The 19,719-nt window shown below is 28.3% G+C and overlaps 1 protein-coding gene across 1 annotated transcript in view; it reads right to left on the minus strand.

Annotated features, from left to right (window-relative positions):
- Window positions 1-19,719, minus strand: part of Octalpha2R (alpha2-adrenergic-like octopamine receptor) — a 317,014-nt gene that overhangs the window by 24,232 nt on the left and 273,063 nt on the right. The window lies entirely within an intron of this gene.

Raw genomic sequence — 19,719 nt, forward strand, 5'->3', positions numbered from 1 at the left:
TCCCAAAGTTTACTTTTTGCTTGTCTGTCCCATTCAAAACTCGCGAATGGAACATTTTAATGACATTTTTTATAAGACGTTTTGCTGAGAAATTCTAGGTCAAAGCAATTTTATTCCTAATAATATATTGTTGGTAGATATTTATAAACTCTTGCACGTTTATTCGAGTCAATTGAAAATATAATGTTCAAATAATAAGCTGCTAGATTTAAATGAATGATAGATATAATAATCCATGTGGATTATTTCTTCATAAGTAAGCTCACAATGGTAATAGTTATAATATTCTGTTGAATACATTTTAGATGAATCAAAACGCCATTGCTTTTAACTAATGTGATATTGATTTAAATTTTAGGGTAATTAAAAACATTAATTCCATGCGATTTGCTCTTTTGCTTAAATCTAAAACTATTTTTTTTATTCGGTGTTATAAAAAACATTATCACAATGAACTCAGGCATTCTTATGTTATTGAAGAAAATATCTATTAAATTTTAGACCTTTAAACATTAAATAATGCCATACTTTATAATTTTATCGCGTTTAAAAAGAATATATAAACAGTACATTTATAAACAAGCTGTTTAGCAGCTTCGAAAAATACATATTTAAATTTTAATATAAAAAAATACTAGATTGTATACATCTATTTCGACTAGATTTAGCACAATGGGTTGATTTACAGACTATACGAATATAACCATCAAGTTATATATTACATTTAATACGCTTCTATCTAAGGAATGTTGATAATAATGAACGTTAGATACCGTGTAAAATCTCAGCTGAAGTTTCTCAAGGAAGTTTGCTCAAACCGTTTCTCTTCTTGTATATATTTATGTATAAACTAATAATCCCTAAGTTAAGAAATGTGTACTCATCTATGTACGAAAAATATTTATCTTACAACTAAAACAGAGTTAATCATATTAATAAAAATTGACATGACCTTTGTTTATTTAGGTATGTCTAATTTAATATAAGGCTTGCTGCCATTGCGGCACATAAAGCGACATATACAGTGGCTAGCCACAAAAATTCAATATACAAACTAGTTTAAGCATATGGTATTCTTTATTCTAAGGATATATTTTTTATTTTATTTATAATAATAATTTAATTTTTAACGCGCTGTTATTAAGTTATTATTAAAATTTACTACGCAGTAGGTTGTACACGCTTTGCGTAAAAGCATTCGCTAAAGTTTATTTTAGCTCGTAAAGCAACCATGCATGTCGGCGAATCTCCATTGTGTAACATCATGGTAATGTACGAGAATTCCAACAAAACAAAACACACATCAGCGATATAATATTTTTATACTACTACGATAATAAAACGACATAACCACGCGGACCGACAAGCGTATGAATTAACATACATACCCGTAAAAATTTACATAACGAACGCTCACGGGAGATCGTATATAACCGTTTAATTGCCGTTAATGTCCCCGAAATGCGTTTTGATTGCGAAAGCAGATTTTTTTCAAAAAGCTATTACATTCATTTTGTTGGTTTAACAGGTTAACACGGTGTTTCCTGAAGTTTGGTCGCCAACTCCATACCGGTCCCCGGGAAAAAAATTGGTCCTCATGAAAATATCAGAATAATTATTTTGTGGAATTTCTATTAACTAACATGACTGAATCAACAAGATTTTAATTTTTGGCTTCACAAATATTTTATTAAGGAACCTCATTGATTGAATAAAAATAATACTGAGCTAAGATAAATAGCCATTTTAATAGTTTGTGGTAGATGTTTTCATAGACTAATTAAATTAAACATAGTATATACTTTCGCCAACGACTTTCTTAAAATAGATTTCATTGCGGATTGTAAAAACTTTAACTCGATGCACGTAGTAAAATTTTTATTGCTTGATAATTTTAAAAACAATGCCTCTGATTAATTTTTATTATAACATAAATAACAATATGTTTCATCACAAAGGTGGTAACTGAGTCATAAGAGGTGTGCTATTTCAGAAGGACTACGGATTTCATCATCATATAAAAAACATATGCATTTAAGATTTTTAAATTTGTCTTACTATTTGCACATCAATCGAGTATCTTTAGATCACTGTGTGCACAGCATGCTCTTTGGTCAGGTTGCCAAATAATGCAACTAACTAATTTTTATTTCCCATAAAATTTCTACAAAGTATGTTTGGATATGATTCCATTGAGTCGCATCGACGAGTATACTCAGAAAGCTCTTTTTTATTATAGAATATACACATTTTGAAAATTCTAGAAAAAGTAAGTTTTTGTGTGCCACTAAATTATTAGCGCTTACGTTTCCGTTCTTTTTTAAAGTAACGTTTCAGACAAGTACTGCTAAATTTGGTATTTGTTTAAAGAATATTTATAATCCTAATATCTATATATAAATAATTATTAATAAAATTAATATACTTTTTCACTACAAAGCGATGCATTGTTTCACATTCGAATGAAACGTTGGCGGTGTAACGACCTTTGTAGCATTTTTCAGGCCGTTGTTAGGCGCAGTTCTTAAAGTGGTCGTGTGAGATACCTCAAAACCTTCTAGTGCATGCGACAGTAACATAACAAGGGTCGACGTTTGTTACAGAAAATACTTTCCACCCTTTGTTTGTGAACGCCTTTGGACGCGTCGTAGTCCCACACGTTCATTACCAAATGAGGCGCGAGCTTAACGTACTACGTGTGAATGCCAAAGTGAAAAACTCACTTTCAAACGGTACATACGTATGGACCTATGAAATCGAGCGAGGACATACGATTCGGATAAAGCTCTTGTTTGAGATCGGATTTCCAGAAACGTGTCTTGTTTAACGCTCGCTCTTAGACAAATGTCCAAAGACAATCCCATTTGTAACGTTTGCGCTGCTGAAAAACCGTTTATAGCTAACGTTAGAGATATCGTTGTATTTAAACGTATCTTAATTCATTCTCGACTCTCTATCTTTATCTAAGCGACAAGAACGAGCATTTGAACGCCCGATAGGGGTGGATGGCAACTGGAAGTGGAAAATGTATTTATATTTGAAGACGCTAGCATTTTATTTTAAATTTTCACTAGACTAACTTATTTATTATCTTTACCTAAAAAGGCTTTTATTTTCAATGCAAATAATGATTAAATATTTATTAACTAACTTTATTTTTAATAAGTTTTTTTAACTCATACAGTAAAAATTAACAAAAAAAACCTACATCAATTAGCAATAGAGTATTTTATTATATATTTATATTAAATACATTGTGGTTTTATATTTAAATTTATATTTTTTTTTTAATCAATTGTAAGTGTATTGTGATAGATACATTAAAATCTCACATATACATACATCTAATAGTAAGTAATTTATAACAATTACAATATCACTTAAACTAGCTACTACGAAAAAATTAAATCAGTCTATAATATATTAGTATTAGCTAATTTCAATGAACCGTAACAAGGTTGTTTGTCTTTCCTGTAAAGCTGACAATTATAGAATTAGGTAATTCACAATTAAGGGCATCGATATATTATTTGTATTATGTTACATAATTAAGTCACTTCCTGTTAATCACCCTTTATTGACTAACCACCAAATTCACCGTTATTTAATAGATGTATCAGTTACCGGTAGCAAATACTTATAACAAAGCTTAAGTTTAGCGCAAATTTATATGTAACGAGAGTTAAATTTATAGTGCTTGTGCTGCAATTGTCAAATATATTATGCAATATAATTTAATTATTTTTATTTATGTTACAATTCAATACAAAAGTAGAAAAAAATATATTTAACAAAAATATTACCAAGGGCAAAATATTCATTTTTAGCAACTTTTTTTTACACTACTAAAAATAAAACGTTAGAATGATATAATATTATGGATATTTTTATGACACTAATATTTATCCACGTAAAAATATGAATAATGTATATTTAAATTTAAAGAATAGTAGAGGTAAACTAAATATTTTAAATGCCATTTACTTAGGTTTTTCTAAAGGCAACAGTGGCAAAAAATCATTTGTTGGATATTGTATACGTTGAGACTCAAGGACGATTTTTTAATAGCTAATAAAATATTTAAAGTTCAAGATCATAATCCAACTTACGTTATATGGAAAGTTTAAATAATATCACTTAATTTAAAAAAACACACACAATATCAAATAATACACAATAATATACACATATAATCATTTATTTAAAAATATCCAGGTATTAAAATTAAGCAGCATTAAAACATTTTTTAATGTTTTGATGTTACATTTTTATTTAAATTAAATAAATTGTACAAAAATAATGTTTTACTATTACATTAATATTTAAAGAGTATATATTGAAATATTGACCAGCACAACAGATGAGTGATATGTCTCTGACTATTGACCTAAAAGACTTGGGTTCGAATCCCATACGAACCTTTTTTTTACATTATTTCTATCATATCTGGGAGATCGGAATTAGTGATTAATATTGTATATAACTATAATTTCGATCGATCATCACAGATTAGATTTACTTAGATTTCCTAATCTCACGGATGAATATCGTGATGATTAATTAAAATCGAGGTAGGTCGTACATATCTGGTATTGAAACTTCTCGAATAATGAGCTAATACAGCTCATAGATAATATCTTATATGTATTAAAAATAAAAAAATATATTGCGAATATTTTAATATTTTTGTTTTACAAATTTTAAAGTCTCTTTTTACGATATTTTAATAATTATTAGATATTTTTAAAAAAATCCTAAAGGTAAAGTAATTGCATATTAATATAACTTTATTCTTTCATGGCATGGCAGACATTTATTATGTCTGATTGCAAGTCAGAAAATAAGTAATTTGTTTTGAGAAATGGTCTAACAAATATAGAATAATGTTTAGCACCTAACAATTGTATAATAATTATAATATTTAATGACCCACTGGGCTAGTAAATCTGCCTCATTAACCACTTGTAAGCACTGGAAAAACTACCTGTGCATAAAGGATGCGCGATTTACAATGTGCCTATCTGCATAAAAACTGCTATTATTATCAATCTTCAAAAGTTTAACTATGAAGTTTGACTTTACATATAACATATTTATTTGGACGAATCATCGAGTGATGCAATTGGCCCACTAACATCTGCATCTGTGATTCGAAAGACGTCTCGATTCATGAATATAAAATATGTGACGATTTGCCACATCGGCAGAGACACTCATATAATTCGAAAAGAGAGACGATCAGACGATTCGCGACGAGAGAGTCAGAAATCATTCGAGATAAAAGACGAATTCAGATAGACTGACGGCATTTGAAGCAAACCGAGAGGGACCCGCATCCACACGAGATGGATCAGCGGATCGTCCAAAGGACAGCACAACGACAATCCCAGTTTCTTCATTAGCAGTCAGTCTACAGAATGCAACTTGAAACTTTTTATCTACGTATAAAATAAACTAGCGGCTATTTTAACTGCAAAGTCACATTATTTTGACTTTAAAACCAGAAAATATATTTATTTCTTCAATACCTTTTTCAAACATATATTTATAATTTTTATATATATTTTTCAAACAAATAATATATTTTTATAAACACATGTTTTTAAAATATTCATTTTCTAAAACAAAAATTCAAAAATATATATTTTTAAAATCAATTATATAAAAATTACTATTAACAAATTTTAAAGCTTTAAATGCGATAATAGAATCAATACTTGTTATTTGTATTGAATTTGAAAATATAATAATAGAATATTGGCATATAAACGACAGAATTTAAGTAATTGCTAGAGAGGAATTTAGAGTACAATAGTCAGCGGTATGACGCTAAAAGTTTTTTTCGGCGCAAACTATATTGTAAAAATATTGAGAACGTCATGTTTCAAATAATAAAGATATGTATTATATTATTAAAACCAATCGATTTTCGAACATATTGCTTTAACGTATGCACATTGACTTTTGTTGATAAAAAAATGTATGAATACATATAACCAAACTCCAAATTAGTGACCCGGACTGATTTTTTTCTCGTATATCACATAAAAACGGTACGAACAGGCGGCGAAATTGGTCATAAAGTTTTTAAGCGCGCGCCACGTAATAAATACGGTGATAAATGGAAAGCTCGCGGGAGTCTATCCCTAATAGAGAGCTTTTTTCGCACGCGAGCTCAAATCAAATTCCCTGCGAAGAATCGCGTGCCTCGAACACCTTTCACGGGCTTGTGTTTGCGCCCACTTTATCTAGAAATCTATAACGCGTGAACCATTATCAGGGTTATGCAGGATATAAGCAATTTTCGGGATATTTATTTATGTTACGGAATCGAATCACATGGGGAGCGAAAGGGAGATAGGGATAATATTCACACCGCGTCACGCCTCACGCACATTTTTCTATCATCTATTTTTTCTTCTCAGAAAAGACCTATATAAATATATATTTATGTACATATATATTTTTAAATATGTATCTATGTCTTATTCACAACAATATGAGAAATGTCTAAGACTCATAAATCTGGCTGTGGTTATCGATTATCAGCGAAGAGTCCTCTTGTTTTATCGGTCGGTGAATATCACTATGACTCCGTAGAGAATTTTACCGATCTTGAATCGTACGTGACGAAAGGTAATGACATAGGAGAGGAAGTCAATAGAATAATAATGCTCGATAACAGGTGTTACTTTGGTCTACGTTGATACTTTAAATTCTATCACAAGGAAAATACCTTATTTTAATTTTAGAAGATTTACATTTACACATATATATATATTTTAAAGCAGTAACGTTAATTCTAGTAACATTTATTTTATTAATTAAAAATACACGTATATTATAAAAACACATTTGTGTTTATGGCAGTAGTTCTGCAAATAATCAATCCAGCCAGAATTATTATATTTGAATCATTATATATAGGTATATATTTATATATAATTCACAACGATACCAAACAGTATAATACGTATTGTGTGTTTGTTACTTAACGTAACGTTTAATCATTGGCCTGGCTTCGTTTTCTTTCCTTTTTCTTTGATATCCGTTTGCAAAAGAAAATTAAATACAGGCGTTGTTCTTTTTTCCAATCGGCCCTTGATTTTATCCAAGTAGCTGAAAGTCAACTCTCATTAGATGAAATTTAATTAAATAGCGCCATTGTTCATTTTTTCAATACCATTTTTTATAAATACGTATTAACATATTGTGCGTGAAATAAATATACATATATTTAAACAGTCGAGAGATTGAAATCAGATATGTAAAATAAATCATTTATCGTCGGCAGCATACGATATTATATTACTTTCCAAAGAACGAAATCGTTTCTGTTTCGATGGCGTATTTTTAAAGATTTTTCTTATTTTGATATACTTTACTGTATGAAAGGAAATATAATATATTTGAAATGCGATACATATATATATAAATGCATTCTTAATAGTTAAATAATTATTTAAGGGTAGTCATTAAAGAATTTTCTAGGACTACGTTATGATATAAAACTATTCCGTTACATTAACGAGACCACATGGAATTATTCTGCATTTTAATTGAATACATTGTTATGTTATGTTTTAAACTATTTTTGAGCTTAAACTTTGGGTTTCTGAAATATTATATATCAGCTTTAGCTACATATGCAAGAATTTATAGATCTGACTTTTAATTGACTGTAAGGTTTTAGTTATGTATTTTTTTGCTTACTATCTAAATACAGCGATATTTAGATCGTAATCCCTAGATGGTCAGTTAACAAAATGTTTAAAACAAATACTCACTTATGAACATCTCAATAACAAAGTGACTATAAATATTGAGACCTAAAAATGTTCATAGGGTTTTGGAAGGAGTGGTATCTGAAGTTAAATCTCCAGTAGCCAATAGTGTTAAAACAAGGTATGCTAAATATGGTGTGCTTGTTTATTTATATATTAATCAAACTTATATATTTATATGTTATTTAGTCACTTTTTAGTTTTATTTAAATAAAATTCCCAAAAGGTATAACAGGTGTAAACATATTCAAACTAGGGATTCTGTGTCGAGACAACCCGGGAATTTATTCCCGAGAATTCAAAGATTTTTTGCTGTCTCGAGTCCCGGGAATTTAAAAATTAATAAGCCGGGACTCGAGACTTTCCGAAGTGCAATTTTACAAAAATATATAAAGAGCGAATTTGATGTCGAGCTTAATTTATGTCTCGATATGAAGACAAGGTGGAATTCCTTATTACCCATGATCTCGAGATTTTGAAAGTTACGAAATTGCATTAGAAAATCATTAATTGATCTTGGCATCGGCCAAATTTGGAATGAATCGAACATTCACGTATTGGAAAATATTTGTGAAGTACTCACTCCTATAAAACTGGCAGTTGAAGCTCTAAGTCGTCGAGATGCCACTTTATTAACCTCCGAAATTATTGTTAATTTCCTTTTAAAAAAAATATTTGAAATCAACACAACTCTGTCGCACGAACCACCAAAATATTTCAATGACTAGAAATAAAAAATTCAACTTTAAAAAGGAGTTTCAGATATTAGATTCAACTATCAAGCGAACTCCGAATCTAGAGCTTTTATTCAAATCATTGCTTACCATTAAGCCAATATCTACAGAAAGCGAGAGAGTTTTTTCTACATCTGGAATATTTGCCACAAAAACCAGGAACAGGCTATGTGATTCATCATTAAACGCCTTGGTGTTTTTAAAAACATATTTTTCCTTACAAAAGTAAAGGGTTTAACTTAATATTGATATAAATATTTCGATTAAAAAAATTGTAATAAATTAAATTTAAATAAATATCGAATAAAGTGTTTTTAAATTGTTTCGATAATTTTTCACCTATCGTACCTATAACACAAATAATATAAGTTAATAATAATAAATTAATTAAAGTTAATAATAATAAGTTAATTTTTTAACATAATTTTTTTTCATGATTATACGAAAAATAATCAAAGTCTTGAGTCCCGGGAATTCCCGGGACTTTAAAAATTTGAGTCTCGAGTCCCGGGAATCGAAAAAACTCGAGACTTCAGAATCCCTAATTCAAACATATGTTATTTTTTAATAAAAGCAAAAAAATATTTGTAAATGTTTGAATTTATTTTACTAATTCAAAATATATTTTTTTTCTATAAATATAACTTTTTTTAATATCTCTGTATTTAAGAAAAAAGTCATCAGCATAAAATTCAATATATTTCGATAGCCTTGATTTCACATCATCTTAATTTTGACTTTTCCTTTTAGCAAGTGTTATTATATAATAATCAAAATAAATAACAGTCGGAAAGAGAAAGGGTTGATGAATAAGATGGATGAGATAAAACCATACACGTTCTTTTATTTTATTAAGAGTCAATTTTGCCTCATGGGGATGCGAATTGTCGTGTTGTAAAAGTACTAGACTTCTATTGACAATAGCAGGCCTTTTTTTACTTACTAGTGGAAACAATCTAAGTGATGCTGTTATTGTTTGGCCAGGTATATGAGTTTCATAATGCTGAATTTCTTTGCAATTCCACCATACACATAAAATAACATTTTCACAGTGAATCCGGGGATTAAGTTTGGTTTTACTACTTAACTTTTGGATAACCGCCTTTTTTTACAACGATTGTGATCAATTAATACCCGTTTCTTATCTTCAGTCATCAAATGATTGCGAAAAGGCGACCAGCTTCAAAGGTTCAGAACCTCTTGGATAGTCGTTGATATGTTTTGTTCGCTCAATTCACGTTGAACCCTTACACTTTGTCTCCAAGCCTTCCGTGCACTGTAAATCGGATTAAATTAGTTTCTCGGCCAGTTTATGAACAGTTCAAGTAGGAGTTGCTTCCATTTCTGCACCCAGTGCATCATAATCGATCTTTGTTGATATCTCACGTTAAGGACTATTCTTTATATCGTTCGAATTTTTTAAAACCATCTTTGACAAAAAAAGATATCTAATAAATTAAAAAATGTTTATAGTGGCCGTAATTAAAAAAATTATATGCAATAACATGCGATTTAGTGAAAATTATTTACTTGGTAAAAATTTTGCAGTCATAATTTTTGCGGGCAAAATTTCTGACATTGTAAGTTAATGTCATTTAAAATAAATAATTAAGCCCATAGACAAATAGGAAGGTATGGAAATTAATGTTTGAATTAATTAATTGCTTCCACTACAAGACGTGTGTCAATATTCTAACGATATAGCTGAATAACTGCGATATATATATATATATATATATATATATATATATATATATATATATATATATATATATATATATATATATATATATATATATATATATATATATATATATATATATATATATATATATATATATATATGTATATACTATCGGTTATATATGATACTATATAGCAATCAATTTAACAGATAATCTCATATTAGCACATGCTTAGTTTCTGATTGCTAGACACACAACTTGAAATTTACATATAATGACGCGTGATGCTTCTGATGTTTCAATATGTTTCGCTCTAATCGCACTATAAACACTTTGATCCAGAGATAATGTATATATACATATAAATTTATTACTATATATATATATATATATATATATATATATATATATATATATATATATATATATATATATATATATATATATATATATATATATATATATATATATATATATATATATATTAAAACTTTTAATGCAATGTCGAAAATAAGGTACATATAAATTAGTTCGTGATGATACCTACGAGATTTCATCAGAAGCAAGTAATATATACTTATATTAATCAATAAAATAATTAGGTATCTAAATATTTGACGATAAAAATGTTTATACGTAATTACGTAAAATTTATACATTTTTTTAATTGCGGCAAAGTACTTCGCCCAAAAATAAATTAAACTTGTTTACCAAAAAATAAATTTGACCAATAAATAACTTTTAGTGGGGGAATTTTTCGTTAAATGGACTCAGACTGATTTATGCATAAGGATTTAAAAACTTTGCTCGAATCTAGCTTAATATAACTTGACTCTCTTTGCGCTTACCTTTTAAATTTAAACATAAACTTTGATTTTAACGATAATTTGAAGCAACATAGATTAATATTTATCAGATAAAAAATACTAAGAAATGTATAAAAAAGTATTGCTTAATTTTTTATTATAAATCAAGTTGATGGCACAGATGTATTGAAAAAATATTTAATTTAATTTATTAATTTAATTTCTTTCATAAATATTTATAATAAAAAATGGAAAAATTTGCGTTGTACCGCTATTATTTATTTCGCTAACTAAGACACGTATGTTTATTTATTTTTTATATTTTAAACAAGCTTAAAGAAAATTAAATTATTTGTTTAATTTATATGCATATAAAAAAATAGTAGCTAAAAGTTATGCGCTCAGTAAAAAATCTTTTTTAGAAAATATATTATCATTTAATATATTAAAAATAAATTATTAAATAAAATATTTTAATAATAAAGCTATGCATAAAATGCCGTGAAAACTATTGTCGGTACTATCTGGTCAGGTATTAAACTTTTATCGATTATTTTTATTAAGCTTTATTTAATTGTTTTTAGTAATATCACTTTTAAGACACCGACACGTTATTACTTTTTAAATTTATTATATGATTTTCTAAACTAATGTTTTTTTTAATTCATTATTTAAAATTAATAACGTAATTCTAATATATTTACGTGTAAATTAATATTAGATATAAAATACTTAGCTTACTTCTAATTGATTTATGTACGTGTAAATGTGAGAATATATTACACTACACCTTTAGATAATTGCGTTTCGACAAATTAGATTCAGGTAATCAGACTTTCAGGATTTTGACAGTCAGGCAATTGCTTTTTAAAAAACAGACACAAGCACATGTATATAATGAAAAAATATACTATAAACAGACATATTTCAGTAATAAATAAATTAATAAAAATAGGAATTTTGATGAGTTATTAGGCCATTAAATATCTGATGTTCTACATTAAATTAAATTTAATATATTTTAAGCAAGAAGCAATACCGTTAGTTCAAGTAAACACAATTTAGCTTTATATGTTGCTCATGCTGGCAGCAAAAATGCATAGAAAGAAATCGTGAATGTGACAATGAAATCGTTAATGACGATAATCAAGTCATACAGACACCCTCAGAAGTCATCACAACCGAATATCCACCGAGACCACAGTTCCAGAGTCTGCGTATCCAGATACTACGCTGATATTATACATATAACTTTCAGTTTTAAAAAATATAAATAATTACTGTAATGGTAGAAACGTTCAACATAGATATATTATATGTATACATATTTAAATCCAAGCAATTTATACAAAATAAACTTTATTAAAAAAGCTCAAATTGCATCCCATTAAGACAAAAAAGTAGTACCCCAGTGTCTCATCAAATCAATTTAACTTAAAGAGAGCGGAAAGACCTCAGTAGTACAATTATATAAATGTATTCATGCTATCTTTCTTCCGAAAAAATATACATATATTATATAATTTCTTTATTTGTGGCTTTGTACGTAGATATATCAAAAATTCGATTTATATATAGATAGAAGCATCATAGAATCATATAATAAAAAATACATAGACTTCGGCACGTCGTTCAACTCCTACTTGCGATCTTTGCTCCAGAAGGCGCTTTATATTCGTTTCCGGGAAAAACAAGGCGTATGGGACTTTGTTACATAAAATGAATCATTTTTCAAACGACACGTTAGAGGGCTCTTGATAAAAGGAACAAGTCGTGCGGCCCACAGGTTACACGTGATATATAGACCAAGTGCTGCGAATTAACTATCGGATATTTTCGGCTCCGGCCCGGGAAAATATTAGGGCGATATTTGTACATAAATTACCCGGGCTTTTCTCCGTACGCGGACCATGGGGATTTGGTTTTTTTCCGGACGAAGGTCTAAGACAAATGTGGGGACTCAGGTGGTCAAACGCGTGAGTTTAATTCGATATCTTCAATATAAATACTTAATTCAGGGATATGTGCGAAAAGGACTCGGTTTTAAAGCGATGTGATTGAATTCGGTTCAAGGGCGTGGCCCGTCTTAATAAAACTTTCATCGGTTCTCTGGGCAATAAAGTGATTTGCGGCCTCCGGCCAGGGCATGTGCGACCTTGGCCCTTTCCCCACAGGACTGCCGGGAATTTGTGCCGTACGTCGCCTTGGACCGCATTTAAAAATTCCGATCCTTAATTTCGGGCTAAACTCTTGGGGAGCGCTAGTTTATAATGGGGACGTTAAAGAAAATCTTCAGAGATTTTCTTATTCATTAAGTTAAATCGCTTCTTGGAATAGAAAAATAAAATTCTTTGTCCCATTTTACTTAATAGATTTAATAATGATTATTTTGTAAAACCACATTTTGTTTGATAGTAATATGTTGAATACTTTAACGTATTCAAAAAAAAAAATTATTGTAATTCTAGTTAAAGAAGATTTATATTACTAACATAAATGTCTAATAAATGTTTTAATTACTTTAAACTGTGATAAAAATAATAATATGTCAAATCAAATATAAATTATTTTGCTAGTATACTATTAGACTAAAAATTATTTTATATAAATTTTAATTTGGTTATATTTTTAAATTAGGAAAATATTTTTCGCATTCGCGATAGATGCTTCTTTTAATTATTTTTGTTGCAACTTCTCAAATTGCGATTTTGTTTAGAAAATCGTCACTAGGGCTTTTACTTAAGAGCAAAATTGACTTTACTTCATAGTCACTTATAATAGCAGAAAGAACATCCGGTGATTTTACTCAGTTACTGCTTCTAAGCCGTCAGTAACTGTTACTCAGTGCTGGCTTGGGTCTAACCTATCGACCTAACGGCTCAGTAAAAGGTCCACCATCTTCCATCGTAAAAGGGTCGCACGACCTCAATAACGAAAATGATTAACTCATAAATTTTCCCAAAGGTTAGCCGACCCCGGAGATGCAAGTACCGATACAGATTCTACACCACGCAAACCTCCAGGAACGACATTTGGTACTTGTGGTCATCATTGTCAAGATTTAAGCACGTCTTGTTGGATTGCCATTTCTCTGACAAGAAGGTAACGTAGTGTCCATGAAAAACTACCACATACCTAGACGTTTGCTTTTTTAGAGATGACGCATTAATAGTTATTTATTATTAGTTTCAAAACACAAGTTGTTTCCGATCAAAGCAAAGTATTTTTTTAATTTAAATCACGCCGACAATTACCTTCCTCGTAAATAAATAAAATTGATCCAAGTGGACCAAGATTCCAATAATAAATATACGCTAGCTTTTAAAAACGGCATTTGTCAACGACAACCTAGGTAGGAAGTCAAGCTTTGATGTATTACGACCAAGTGTATATGTAATTGTTTACATATACACTTGGGCGAAAACTTTAGCGCCTTGTGCAACGTTTCTTTTTTTATGTATTTCATTGTCCACTTCTAATAACGTTCTCTATTGATTATTTTAAAGTAAAGGCCAATTTAAATTTAATGTCATTTTGTCTTGTTGGTCACATTCTTAAGTATTTTGGTTGCACATATTTTACCCTAAATTAGTTTACAGTATTGTGATTTTTCTCGAAAACCTTTTATATGTTAATTTGGGCCAATGACTGATCCCATGCTTTACAACCATAAGCAATAAAAGGTCGTAAACATATACATACATTTGGTATTTTTCCTAACTATCAACACAGTTACATTTTTTAGCTATAAACTAGTATTTCTCATCTGTCGATCTCATTTTGTATGTAGATAGACAATCGTTACTAATTTAATTTACAACAAATATGCTGAATTTTTATTTATGTACTATTATTTATTAACTATTTTATAGTTCAAAATTAGAATATTCACGAACACAAAAAATAGTAAAAAAATAATATTTATCGAGTATGTACCTAAGATAATGTTATAATTTTAACTAAAATATTTAATGCATGTTTAATTAAATATATAATTTATAGCATTAACATAAAAATAGTGACTCATTTTTGCTTTATTCGGCGAACGAATATTTGCCAAAAGTTTAATTATATAATTATTCTCCAGTCATTGCTCCTGATTTATTGGTTGACTTGCAAATTTTTAAGAAAATACAAGCGAATTGTTCCTAGAGCTGACAATAAATAATGAGTGTTGGAAATATCTGTCCCTTTCCGTACTACCTGCTCTGAATGCAGCTGTAATTCAGACGGAATACAACCACTATATGTTTTTGAAATGCAGTAGTTATAAACTATTTAAAATTATTTGTATAAATTTTGATTTAAGCATTTGATAAGAATTTATAAAATTTATTTTAAAATAAGAAATCATCACTTTGCATTTTTCAGAAAAAAATCTACAAAAATGTATATGGCCTGAGTAACTACCATAATCATGATCAAGAAATAAAATAAACTAATCAAATTAAAAAAATATGATTAGAAAAAATTATGACAAAATTATTTTACAAATCTATAGAATAAATCTCTAATATTATAGTTTAAATATTTATTTACTTGATCGTTTTATCTATCTTATTTAAAAAAAATAGTGACAAGTATTTAAATATACAAGATGAAATATAATTTAAAGCAATACTAGCAAAGAAATTTATATGTGAAAAGCTTGGTTCAATGGCACTTAAATATATTAACTCTCATAGTGTTGTTGAATTATTTTTTAGCAAGTAACCGACGAACTAATTTAAATGTAATCTAATGCAAAACCTAAATTTTTGGGAGAAATTTGTACGTAAATAATATATGTGTGTGTGTGTGTAATTTTTTTAATATTTTATTTTCATAAATTCGTACCTTCCGTAATATGTAATACGCATATAAATATATTATTATAACAGAGTATTTTTTGACATATATTTGTTTGGAGCAAAATAGTGAACAAAAAAGGAATATTGACACATAGTACGAATTTTCTGTATATATTTTCATATACTACGCTGACATGTCATTTTAAATTAAGGTTAGATATTATTTAAATAAATTATATATCTGATGGATCTCACTCTGTTTGCGAATGTGCGAAATATCAAAAGCATCAAAAGCTATTTTTAGTTATGACATCTGATATGTATATATTTTTTTATGAAATAAATATGAACGTGATGCTTTTTTAAAAGGATCAATCTACGCCCGTTCTTACTTTACAGAAGAAAATGGTGATAGTAATTTATTTACATATTATATATAAATATATATTTCATATGTATTCCATAATAATCACTATAATGTTTTTTTCTACTGAAAATATTTTTCACATAGTCATCGGTAATACAGTCATTATGTGATTCTTTACTAACCAGTGTTTAGTTTTAGTAACCAAATTTTTACTAACCAGTGTTACACGTTACATAATTGTAAGCAATGATTTCAGAATTTTTTATTGTCGTCCTTTTTATTTATAAAATATACATAGTTGATTTTTATCTCCACCGTTTCCTACCAAGTCTGAGAATAAGTATCTTGGCTAAAGTCCAGATGAAGAAGTTAATAATGTTGACTTCATTATAGACATTTTCAGCCAGTTCTGCATTTACATTGTACTTTTTTACTGTTTTATATTTCCGATTCTCTATTTTCATTCGTGTGAAAAGTTTAATTAATGCATTGGTAGTAGTCAGGAATTGCGTTTTTGCAATTAGTTGGAAAGCAACTGAATTTTTCATTTGAATTGAGAATCAAAACCATTTCAAACGATAGAAAATATTATCAAAACATGTTCACTTCTTGATTGTCAAGAATATATATATATATACTATAATACAATACGATTTTGGCGATCGTATAATGAAAAATTAGAAGATCATCAGTATGTGTAATTACAGTCTCTACAAGCGTATTATATTGTTTATGTTGGTTTTGCACTATTTTGCTTCTTCATCGTGACACACGAAGCGTTAAATCGACCATGTTTGCGCAATACGTTATAAATGTGCATTAACGTACCCAACAATGGACTTGTCGTATCGTGTTCATTAATCATCATGTTCAATAAATAATGCCATTGTTGGACTATCGTATTTCGCCTATTCTGCCGCGAAAAAATATCCTTTCATCTAGTTAATACAATATTGTGTGATAAGCTTAACTAGATGTTTATTTTTTGATTTTTTAAGCTTTTATTATTAATAAATTGCATATTTTATATATATATATATTTATGTACATATATTTATATACATATATATATATATATATATATATATATATATATATTTTTAAAATATGTGAAAACTCCTGATGATGCTGGGACAATCTTCGGCGAAATATAGAGACTCATTCAAAAAACAAGATGAACGCGAAATAAACACGTAAATATTTTTTTTCAAATATAATATCGCGTAAAATATAAACAATTTATTAATAATAACAGTAACGTGCTGTATATCGTTTTCAACGATTGAACATATGTAACAATACGACAAGCGATCGATAATTTTTTTTTTTTAGTATGCTTCTATACGAGGAGCAGTGAGGGTAATAATATTCAAACGTTTTTAACATTAAAACCAATAAAAAATAGTGCGAATAAAAAATCCTTTCCTGCGCGATGTAAAAAAAAAATATACTCTAAAAAATGTGAAAACTCCTAATGATGCTGGGATAATCTTCGGCGAAATAATTTTAAATTAAATAAATACTATTGTTTTATAAATGTTTATTTATAACATTTAAAGAAAATGCATAGAATCCGTATAGAAGTCTATTCAATAAGAAAGGTCAAGATTTTTTAGTTTTAATATTATAATAATATTTATTCACTGGTTTTTTGATCCATAAACGTAAAATAAACACGAGTTTTGATTTTTGCAGTATACATAATTTTCTGCTATGTTATTTTCTTTGTTTTTAAAATAAATAAGAATAAAATAACATTGCAAAATATAAATCTCACAATTTAAAAATTAAAACACATAAATTAGATTTAAAAAATTTAAATAATAGAAAATGATTATATTCAAATCAGAAAAAGATAGCAGTTCTTATTATGTCAAGGAAATGCGATAGACGTATCTAAAGCAAAAAGAGCGTAATTTAATTACTTGAAATAAAAATAAAGCTATAGGAGTTCAAATTTGCGTTTCTTTGAAATGCATATTATAGAGTATGTATCTCAAAGGAAATCAACCAACATATAATATTCAAAGAGAACAATCTATAGATAGCTTGCACAATAGTGTAATGAAATAAAACTACTTGTAAAACCAGAATGTTAGATAAGCAAGTTCATAAATGTATTAATGTTATATTCTACTGTAGCACTGTAATGACTTTATAAGTTTTAAAATATCAAGTTAATTATTAAAAATATCGTGAACTAATAATTCGAAAAATTATATAAAAGTTTTTTTAAAACAATTAATAAACTACATATTAAAAAATTATTATATTATAATTAGGTTATTTATTAATATGAATTATCTAAAATGTTGAAACGTTAATAAAGTTGATAAAATAAATAAATAGCATTAATGTGAAAATTAATTTAAAGTAGCTAAATGTATAACATATTCTTATTTGGAATAAATATACACTTACACTTTTGTTATTTCTTAGAAAAATAGTATCGATTTTTTTTATCATACATACATGTATACCCAAGTCTTTTTTTACATGGTGGGTACGTTTCACAAAAAATCGTGTAAAAAAGTGATAAGAATACATGGAAAAATCGAAGATTAATTCCCTAAATTTAAAAAATACGTGTTATTTGAAAAAATAACACTATTGTAGTATAGAAAATCGTGTACAAAGGTATTATTAAAGACCAAATTAAATAGTACCAAAAGTAATATTAAAATCCAAATTAGAGAACTGTCGTACTAAATCACAAAATGTCTGACATTTTAGTCTGTAGCTTTTTTATGGCACTAGACGTAGATCTACCACTTTGCTCCCGACTGAATTTGCACTAAGAAGAGATACGCTGAATCGAACGAGACGATTCTTAAAAGTCCTAAAAAGCAGACATTTTTTGTTTAACTTCAGTTAAAGCAGTCACTTAAAAAATCAAAAGCTCAACCCCATCTCCTTGTTCGACTTGTTCAATTTCATAAATGTAAATTATAACTTTTTAGTTAAAAAAAATTAACGCGTACATCTTTAGATTTTCTTTAATCAATGCAATGTTTAAATACTAAATAAACATATTTTTTCCAAACGATAAAATTCAACTTATGTAGTCGTTTTAAATACTATATTTTCACACACATTTTTTTACAAATAATATACGTAATTGTCATATTGACCGGTTGACTGACCACGACTAAAGCTTAATCAAGTTAAGAATGTCGAGCTCTAAAGCGAGGTTAATCTTCCAAAGCGGACGGTCTGTGCTCTCTCAGCCGTGTAAAATTTCACTGCAGCGAATAATGTCGTGTTTAAATGCAGGGCGTGTGGGTCGCAGATATTCGGAGACCTGCATCAGTTATTTAAATATCAAAGGACCCTTTGAGCCCTTTTTGTTCGGCGACGATCGTGTGTCCGACGTGTTCTCTTTTGCTTTTAAGTCCTGAAAGAAATGGATAGATGAAAAAGGTCAGGTCCCAACGTGTAATATCAAAGTAATCGTAAACGCTTTCCAAATTCCATTTGCTCTTTCCTTTTATGTCTTTAAAGAAACTACGGGCCTTATTGTCGCTTTTAACGGTTGTTAATGGTTAAACTCGGT

The sequence above is a fragment of the Plectrocnemia conspersa genome, unplaced genomic scaffold (genome assembly GCF_051122295.1).
Source record: "Plectrocnemia conspersa isolate PC_06_02 unplaced genomic scaffold, ASM5112229v1 ptg000012l, whole genome shotgun sequence".
In the NCBI taxonomy this organism is placed as follows: Eukaryota; Metazoa; Arthropoda; class Insecta; order Trichoptera; family Polycentropodidae; genus Plectrocnemia; species Plectrocnemia conspersa.